Raw genomic sequence first — 9,494 nt, 5'->3', positions numbered from 1 at the left:
AAACCTAGGGTTTTATGTTTGAGTTGGGATTTTTGGTTTTTTTGGTTCTTTTTATTTAAACTCTGTTTGCTCCAATACTAATTTGGTTTTTTCTCTGTGTTTCAGTGCTAATTTGGGGTCGAATTAGCTTTTGGGTCGAATCAGCTTGGCCTCACTTTGCGCTTCTACTTTAGGGTACTACTTCTCTTATATTCGTGTGTATATGTTTTATGATTCGTGTGTATGTATATATGCAAACTTCTAATGTATGTATTACCTCTCTCTCTCTCTATCTCTGTGAACTTATGTTTTGTATATGTTATACATGTATCATCTCTGACACGACTTTAAGGTTACTTTATCGAACCGCACTTTCTCTTGGATCTTACTGATGGCAACAATGTCTGTATCCTGGAACTGACGGCAAAGTAACTCTTGAAATATTTATATTAGTCATGTAGTTGATTTTGCATCTTCCATACTTACACATTTTTTCCCTTATGTTTTGTGTTCTCCTGCTTCGCTCACTTAACTTAATTTCTAAAACTTGGATGCTCATCTTTCACAATGCATTTTACATGTATGTCATTATTGTATCAGTATTGAGTTACAATCAACATGAATTCTTCTTCTTTGGGTAAATGTCAATTTTTAGGTCTGATTTTAGATTCTTTTTACATTTTATACGTGGCCTTGCAGTTTGTTTGGGAATGAAGGGCATTCCTACCGGGGATCGGCACTGTCCATTCTGTACAGGAAATATTGGTCCTAACGGAAGAAATCCTAGTCCTGTCATTTCACAACCTGCTCGACTTTCCAGGTTTGTTTAAAATAAATAATTAAATTAGTCTCTTATGGGTAGCACATCTGTTATGGTTAAGATAATAATATTAAAGGGAGGCCACTTCCTTGAAGCTCCAGTTTCAAGCAATAAGAAGCTTGCAGAAGATGGTCAGCTAGTAATCCTTGTTATGGGGGACAAGGTATATAATTAGTCCATCCTACGTATATGATTTAGTACTCTAATTCTTTTACAAGAGTTTACTCATCGGTTGCCTATTTGACCGAGTTGAAAGACTCATTTATTTGTCAAGTTATTTTTCATGTTGCCTTACTGAAAATGGATCTTCCAGAAACATGGAGATGTTCCTGGAATACAACATTGACATTTAGTGACATAAATAAGAGAGCATCAAATGATAGGTATTAGTGACATAAAAACCATGATTTGTCTGGAAAAGGTGTATCACATATGATATCTTTACTGCTAATAATAACAACATTGCACTTTCAGTTACTTTCTTTTTAGAGGAAAATTGGATTTGAGGCTAGAGTTTTCTAGTAGTAAACATTTAAGAATTGTATTCATCTGCAATTTTTGCTCATTGCAAATAGATATGAGTCTGTGCCTGCATCTACTAGTAACAAATATTTTTCATGATTGAATAACTTGTTCAAGTCTTTTCCAACTCTCGAGGAACACTGACCATAACTCGAACATCCATTTGCAGTTTGGTCTTTTGAAGTTTAAAGTCGAGATAAGGAATTCTGGCAGGAGCAACTCCCAAAGGCATTCACATGCAATGTGTGCAGCACGATCAGTACTAAGAGCATAACCTTTTGGAGAGTAACCGAAAACTCAATTTTATAGAGTGCCAGAGAACTTCTTCAAATTGTAATTTATTAGATTTGTTAGTGAATGTACTTCTTCCTTGTAAACAAGATATATAACATTAAATCTTTTAATTTTTTTTAATCAAATTTCTGATGAGATTTCTGTTATGTTTCTATTTTTGTGGTTTTTATTGTTGACTATATATGAAGCAGATTATTTAGAGTGTCAATAAAACAAAAAAAAACTTTAGGTGTCGGTTATTATGTGTCCGATGCTAAAAGACGAATACTTAAGGCGACGGCATTTTTCAACAACCGACACTAAATACCATAGACTTAATGCGATGGCAATTCTGAAAGCCGACACTTATGTAATGACTATAAGCATCGCCATTTAAAAGAACCGACACTGTTACACACATTTTATGCGTCGGTTAGTAGACCTGTAACGTCGGTTGTTCAGCCGACACAGACACAGTATTAGCGTCGCCTAGTTGGCCGACGCTACAGACCTATACCTATAGCGTCCCCTTCATGTACTACGCCCAATAACCGATGCCTTAGACCAATTTTGACCGACGCTAAAAGTCCATTATGTACTAGTGTTGTGCATTAAGTAAATTTGTACAAGTTCCTAATTGATGATGCCAAAACTATCTAAATGCAGAAATACTTTTATATACAATCTTACAGTTAGTGTATCATAATTTAATCTTCAATCTTGAGGTTTGACAAAACCAGTAGCATCATCAAAGAACTTTCTGAGTAAATTTTCTTCAAATACATTTAAAGACATTTCCATTATCTGTTTGATATCCTTCAGCTCTTCAATAGATTCATCATTTTGGTAGATAGATGCTCTAAGGTCATGAATGTTGGATCTTCCAAGTGATAACTCATCTAGCTCCAGAAATCCAACCTGCTTACCATTTAGATTAAAAGTGAGAACTTTTATCGCAATAGGAGTGTTAGGAGAAATTGATGATATCAAACAGAAATTATCAGAAGCATCAACAGATGATGATTACAAACATCAATGGATGATGAGTATAAGCATCAACAGATGATGATGACATCAACAGATGTTAGTATTTGACGGATGATGATGTCAACGGATGATGAGATCAGTATTTGTCACATCATTTGATCTTTGAAGAGGAAAAAAAACAGGAATTTCAATTCGGTGGAGGACTTTATCTCAGAAGCAATAGTATAGATTTCCTTGTTGTTAATAGAATAGGATTCCCTATACATTGGTAGATGTGCTCTATTAAAGCATAGTTTAGGTTCATGATATAAGCATTGCGACATTGTTATGTCTTTCGCATAACCTAGAAGCTCTCAAGGATATTTATTCATCCTTTCGAGAGAGTACTTCTGTAATAAGTTTTTATAAGTTTAATATAAAAACTATTTGATTCTGTTGAAGTTTTGTCTAGCTGATCGTATTATTTGTATTCACCCCCCTCTACAGTTGATTAAGGTCCTAACAATTGGTATCAGAGCTTGTTGTTAACGTATAAACAGTTTAAGATCTGAAGATTGATTAACCATGTCAGACGAAGAAACACAGAATTGGGATCGAAAACCACAACCCCCAGCCACATCACAGATTAGTAGCAACATGAGTAGATATGAAGCAATCAAGGTGCCCATCTTGAAAGTACATGAATATCCAATCTAGAAAGTCAGGATGGCCATGTGTTTGGAAGCCACACATCCTCAATACTTAAGCAGGATCTATGATGGTCCTCATAATCCAATGAAGGTAGCTGTTTCGTTTGCAGGAGAACCAGAGACGACACTAGACAAAGATAGGAATGACTACACTCCTGAAGATACCTCATCAATCATGAAGGATGTTAAGGTTAGACATATCCTGCACAGCAGTCTTGATAGTTTTATGTCCAATAGAGTCATTGGATGTAAAACAGCAAAAGAGATATAAGATACTTTAGAAGTAAAGTGTCAAGGTACAACCGCTATCAAGAAGAACATGAGGACAGTGCTTACTCAAGAATATGAGCACTTTGGCTCAAGGGACAATAAATTCCTAACTGAGATCTATGACAGATTTCAAAGGTTGCTAAATGACTTATCCCTTGTCAATAAAGAATATGATTTGGAAGACTGAAACTTGAAGTTCCTACTTGCTCTTCTTGAAAAGTGGGACTTTAAAGTCACATCGATCATGGATAACTATCAACTCGACATCACACCTCTAGATGAGATCTATGGAGTTCTGAAAACTCATGAATTAGAGGTGGAGAAAAGGAACAAGAGGAAATGATTAAAATGTAGACCAGTAGGACTCAAAGTTGAAGAGAAGGCAAATGAGAAAGCTAGGAGGAAAAGCTACTCCAAAGGGAAAGTCATGATTGCTAAGTCAGATACTGAATCATCAAAATATGATGATGACTCAAATCCTGATACTGAATCAGATACTGATAGTGATCACAACAACAATGAAGATATGGATCAAATGGCTGCCTTACTGGTTGAAAGTTTCAAGAAGATGGTCTATAGAAACTTCAAGAAAGATAGAAGATTTTCCGAAAAAGGCTCCAGTTCCTCAAACTCTGATAAGAGGAACAACAGAAGATATACTGATTGGAAGGAAGCAAAATCTGAAAAAACTGACAAGTCAAAAGAGAGATGTTACAACTGTGACGGACTTGGACACTTTGCAGCTGACTGCAGAAAACCCAGAGCTGAGAAGAAACAAGCTTTGATCTCAAAGAAGAGAAACTGGGATGATTCATCAGACTCATATGATGGGATCAATTATGCTCTCATGGAAAATGTTGATTCTGAGACCAACACTGCTGAATTAAAGGTACCTCAGTCTACTCTTTTATTTGATACTGATGATATCTGTGAATTATGATTATTTCTTAAGACTCTACATGTTAGTTTTAGGGATCAAACCTTAGAAAATAATAGGATCAAGAGTGAAAATCCTGTGCATAAGAAAATGAATGAATACCTATAAACTGAGTTACTTTCCATGCTAAAATTTCAAAAAGAAAGAGATAATACTATTTATGTTAAAGAAAAATTGTTAGAAAAACATGCTTATCTAGAAAAAGAGTTAGCTAAAGAGAGGGAGATCATTAAACTTTGGACTAATTCAAGAAAGACAACTCAAGAAATCCTAGAAAATGATTGTTGGGGATCAGGAATAGGATATTCAGCTAGATCTAATTCTGATAAGAAAAGTGGAGAAGAAACTGAGAAAACCGAACCAGTAAAAACTGATAGTAAGGTCAAATTGAACAAGGTTCAAGTAAAGACCATTAAGTTTATTCCAAGTGCGAATAATGTTAAATCTATTCATGAGGAAGGTACTACCTCAGCACCGAGATCAAACTTAATTGCTGAAAAGAGTGAATAAGTTCACACCAATTTAGTAAATATTGGTTCAATGACTCAGAAACAGCTTAAGAAAAAGCTAAAGGACTTACACATGAAAGACAAGAGGAAAAGGTCTAGGAAAAAATAGGAATGGCAAGGTAGGTGTTAATAGGAATGAAAACTATGTAATCCCACCTAATGCCCCTAGAAAGACCTGTTCAAATTTTGGTAGCACTAATCATCTTGCTAATTCTTTCAGGAAGAATAAAAAGATAAATTTTTTTCCTTCTAAATCATAGTATAGGAATAGAACAGCTAGATATAAACCACATAATCCTTGTTTTCATTGTGAAAGTGTTTGGCATTCTATTTATACATGTAAATAGTATCACAGTTTGTATTATGATTTTTATTAACTGGAACCTCTTGACTTAAAGCAAAATTTGATTCTGCATGTATAAATGTTGATAGTAAGAATATTAATATAAACTCTGATATGAAGTCTTCTGCTGCATATGTTAAAAAACATAAAAGGACAAAGAATCCAAGCAAGTCTGGGTCCTTAAAAATACTAACTAATTCAAATTACTGATTGCAGGGTGACATGAGGAATGCTCTAATCTTGGACAGTGGATGCTCCGGATATATGACTGGTTATAAATCCCTGCTATCAGAATTCGAGGAGAAGGCTGGCCCAAACGTTTCTTATGGAGATGGCAACTTAGGAAAAATCTTGGGATATGGCAAAATCAAAGTGAGAAATGTTATCATTGAAAATGTAGTTCTGGTTGCAGGACTCAAGCATAATCTGATCAGTGTGAGTCAAATCTGTGACATAGATTACCATGTCAATTTTTATAAGGAGCACTGTGAAATTGTCAGTAAGTCTGATGGCAAGATCACATTGACTGGCGTGAGATATGGTAGTTTGTATGTAGCCAGGGTCTTCACAAGAACTGATAAATCATAAGTTTTTCTACTAAGTAGAGCATCTGTGGAAGACAGATGGAACTAGCATAAAAGACTTTCCCACCTCAACTTCAACAATATAAATGAACTTGTGAGGAAAGATCTTGTAAGAGTATTGCCCAATGCAGTATTTACTCCTGATGGCTTATGAGATTCATGCCTGAAAACCAAACAAAGGAAGACATCTTTCAAGAGTAAAACTGAATCCTCAATTCTTGAACCATATCATCTACTTCATGCTGATCTCTTTGGTCTAGTGAATGTTATGTCTATTTCCAAGAAGAGTTATGCACTTGTGATTGTTGATGAATTTATAAGATACACATGGGTGTATTTTCTGCACACCAAGGATGAAATACCATCCATTCTTCTTGATCATGTGAGGGACTTAGAGAAAGGATCAACATATAAAGTGAAGATCTTCAGAAGTGATAATAGAACTGAATTCAAGAATAGCTCTGTAGAAGAGTTCTGTAAACTCAAGGGGATAAAACAAGAGTTTTCTGTTGATGGAACTCCACAACAAAATGGAATTATTGAAAGAAAGAATAGAACTCTGATAGTTACTACAAAAACCATGCTAGAAGAAGCAAGATTTCCAACCTACTTCTGGGCTGAGGCTGTGTAAACTGCTAGCTTTACACAAAATGTAACATTGATCAACAAGCATGAAAACATACCGTTTGAGATGATGAAAGGGAATAAGCCAAATTTGAAATACTTTCATATATTTGGTTGTAAGTGTTTTGTTCTCTAAACTCATCTAGAGCAGCTTACCAAGTGTGATCTAAAAGATGATGAAGGAATATTTTTAGGTTATCTGTTGACTACAAAAGCCTTCAAAGTTTACAATTAGAGAACAAGAACAGTCATGGTGTCTATACATGTATCTTTTGATGACAAGAAGATAACAAGTGTAGAAGATGCGGATGACCATGACAAGTTGAGATTTGGAAATGAAGTAACTTATGCTGAACTTTTAAATCCTGACTCTGATGCAGTAAGTCCTGATATCACTCAAAGCTCTGAAGTTCCACAAAATAATGAAATTCTTTGGATGCTGAAGCATATGTTGAGGGGGGAGCAACATGACTCAAATTCAAAGACTACTGCAAGTGATACAACTCAAGCAACATCAGTCGAAAGATCATCAAATTAATCTTCCTCAAACTCTGATGAGTCAAATGCTGATAACTGTGGGAACAATGATTCAGGGGGAGCATCAGGAAACAACAGTGGTACTACTCAAAGAAATAACAGAGAACTCATGGATCAAGGGGAGGTTCTTCTTCTAGGAGTCAATTTCCATCATCAATAAAATGGTCTAAGTCACACACACCTGACTTGATCATTGGAAAACCTGACAGTGGTGTAAGAAAAAGAAAAGCCACTCAGAATAAATATCTCTACCATTATTTTCTATCTTAAACTCAACCTAATAAGGTTGAAGAAGCTCTACAAGATGCTAACTGGGTCACAATAATACAAGAAGAGCTCAATGAATTTGAAAGGAACAAATTCTGGACTCTTGTGCCAAGACCCAAGAACAGATCTGTAGTTGGCACAAAATGGGTGTTCAGAAACAAAACTGGCAGTGAGGGCATTGTTATAAGGAACAAAGAAAGACAGGTTGCAAAGTCTATGGATTGAAGCAAGCTCCAAGGGCCTGGTATGAAACACTTGCTCTATTTATGCTAGAGAGTGGTTTCAAAAGAGGTACAATTGATAAAACTCTCTTTTATAAATATCATGGTAAGGACCTGTTGTTAGTATAGTTATATGTTGATGATATTATTTTTGGATCTATTAATGATAAACTATGTGAGAGATTTACAAAGCTAATGCAGTCCAGGTATTAAATGAGTATGATGGAAGAATTGAGTTACTTTTTGGGGTTACAAGTCAAATAAACTAATGAAGGAATCTTCATAAATCAATCCAAATGCACCATGAATTTAATTAAAAGATTTGGAATGCAGGACTGCTCAACTGCATCAACTCCTATGGCCACTGCAACCAAGTTAGATTTAAATACTGGTTCTTCTGTAGATATAACTAACTATAAAGGTATGATTGGCTCACTCCTATATCTGACTACTAGTAGACCTGATATCATGTATGTTACATGTCTCTTTGCAAGGTTCCAAGATCCTGGAGAACCTCATTCATTAGCTGTAAAGAGAATCTTCAAATATCTCAAAGGCACTATGAATCTGGGATTATGGTATCCTAGAGATTCTGATTTTAAGCTAATTGGATATTTAGATGCTGATTTTGCAGGATGCAAAATAGACAGGATAAGTACTTATCAAAGCTGCCAATTTTTTAGAGGCAGATTAGTTTCTTGGTACAGCAAGAAATAAAAGTCAATTTCCACTTCAACTGTATAAGCAGAATACATTATTGTAGGAAGCTGTTGTGCTCAGATTCTATGGATAAAGAATCAGCTGCTGTATTATGGATTAGACTATTCATCTGTTCCTATATATTATGATAATCAAAGTGCTCTTGCAATGACAGGAAATCCAGTACAACATTCAATGACTAAGCACAATAGTATCATATACCATTTTATAAGGGAACATGTGGAAGCTGGTTTAGTGGAATTGATTTTTGTTCCTACAGATCAGCAGGTAGCTAATATATTCACCAAGCCTCTCTGTGAAGCCACATTCACAAGACTGTGAATGAATTTGGAATGATTTCAGGGCAGTTCTCAAAATCTAATAATGAAGTCTACTGATATTTATTGAAGCATGGTATCTTATTATTTGTCAGTACTTGTTAGATAATGATTCTTATGCTAAATGCTTGATACTATGATAACATGCAAACTGTGCTAAATGATCTGATGTGAAAATTGCATGTTAAAATACTGATTTGCTTATAAACTCTGTTATTAGTAGAACTTGTTTTGACTAATAGTTTATTTCAGTAGTTAATAAATCTTGATAGAAGTAGTTGAAATACTGATAATGGTCAAACCTTGATTGACTGTTATACTTCATTGATTATTTTAAATTTATTCAGAATAAGTTGTTAACAGTATTTTTAATTATTTAGTGAGTGAGTGGAATATCTTTTAATTGACTAAATGGGTTAGCTACTGAAGCAAGTATCCGTTGATACTGGAGTATTTACATTGAGAATAGGAATATAAAGAGAGAGATTACTTTTTACTTATCTAGATACGCGTAATCGTGTATGCTTATTATGTCTAATTATTGCATGGTCATTCAATGAGTCTCTTCAGTTTCCATCTTCTTTTCTATAAATACAACCTTTCACTTTCAAAGCTTTTCATTGTCTTTTTCACTCAACAATACTAAAACACTCATCTTGTTCAGAAGTTATGGCCATCTTTTCACTTTCACATGGAGTCTACTGCCCAGTAGCAAATCCTGAATATGGGAGGTTGTATTTCGACATTGGTCGACTTAGGGAAGTTTTTTATGGTCAAGACTATCATTAGTTTGAGGTTCCTCAGTCGATTTTCGATCGACTTAACTCAAATGACACTGAGTCTATTTCAAATAGATGTCCAAATTGAAGAAATGAGACGTGCTTCTGTGGCTGCA

This window comes from Apium graveolens, chromosome 6 (genome assembly GCF_009905375.1).
Source record: "Apium graveolens cultivar Ventura chromosome 6, ASM990537v1, whole genome shotgun sequence".
Taxonomy (NCBI): domain Eukaryota; kingdom Viridiplantae; phylum Streptophyta; class Magnoliopsida; order Apiales; family Apiaceae; genus Apium; species Apium graveolens.
Note: the sequence above shows the minus strand (reverse complement) of the source record.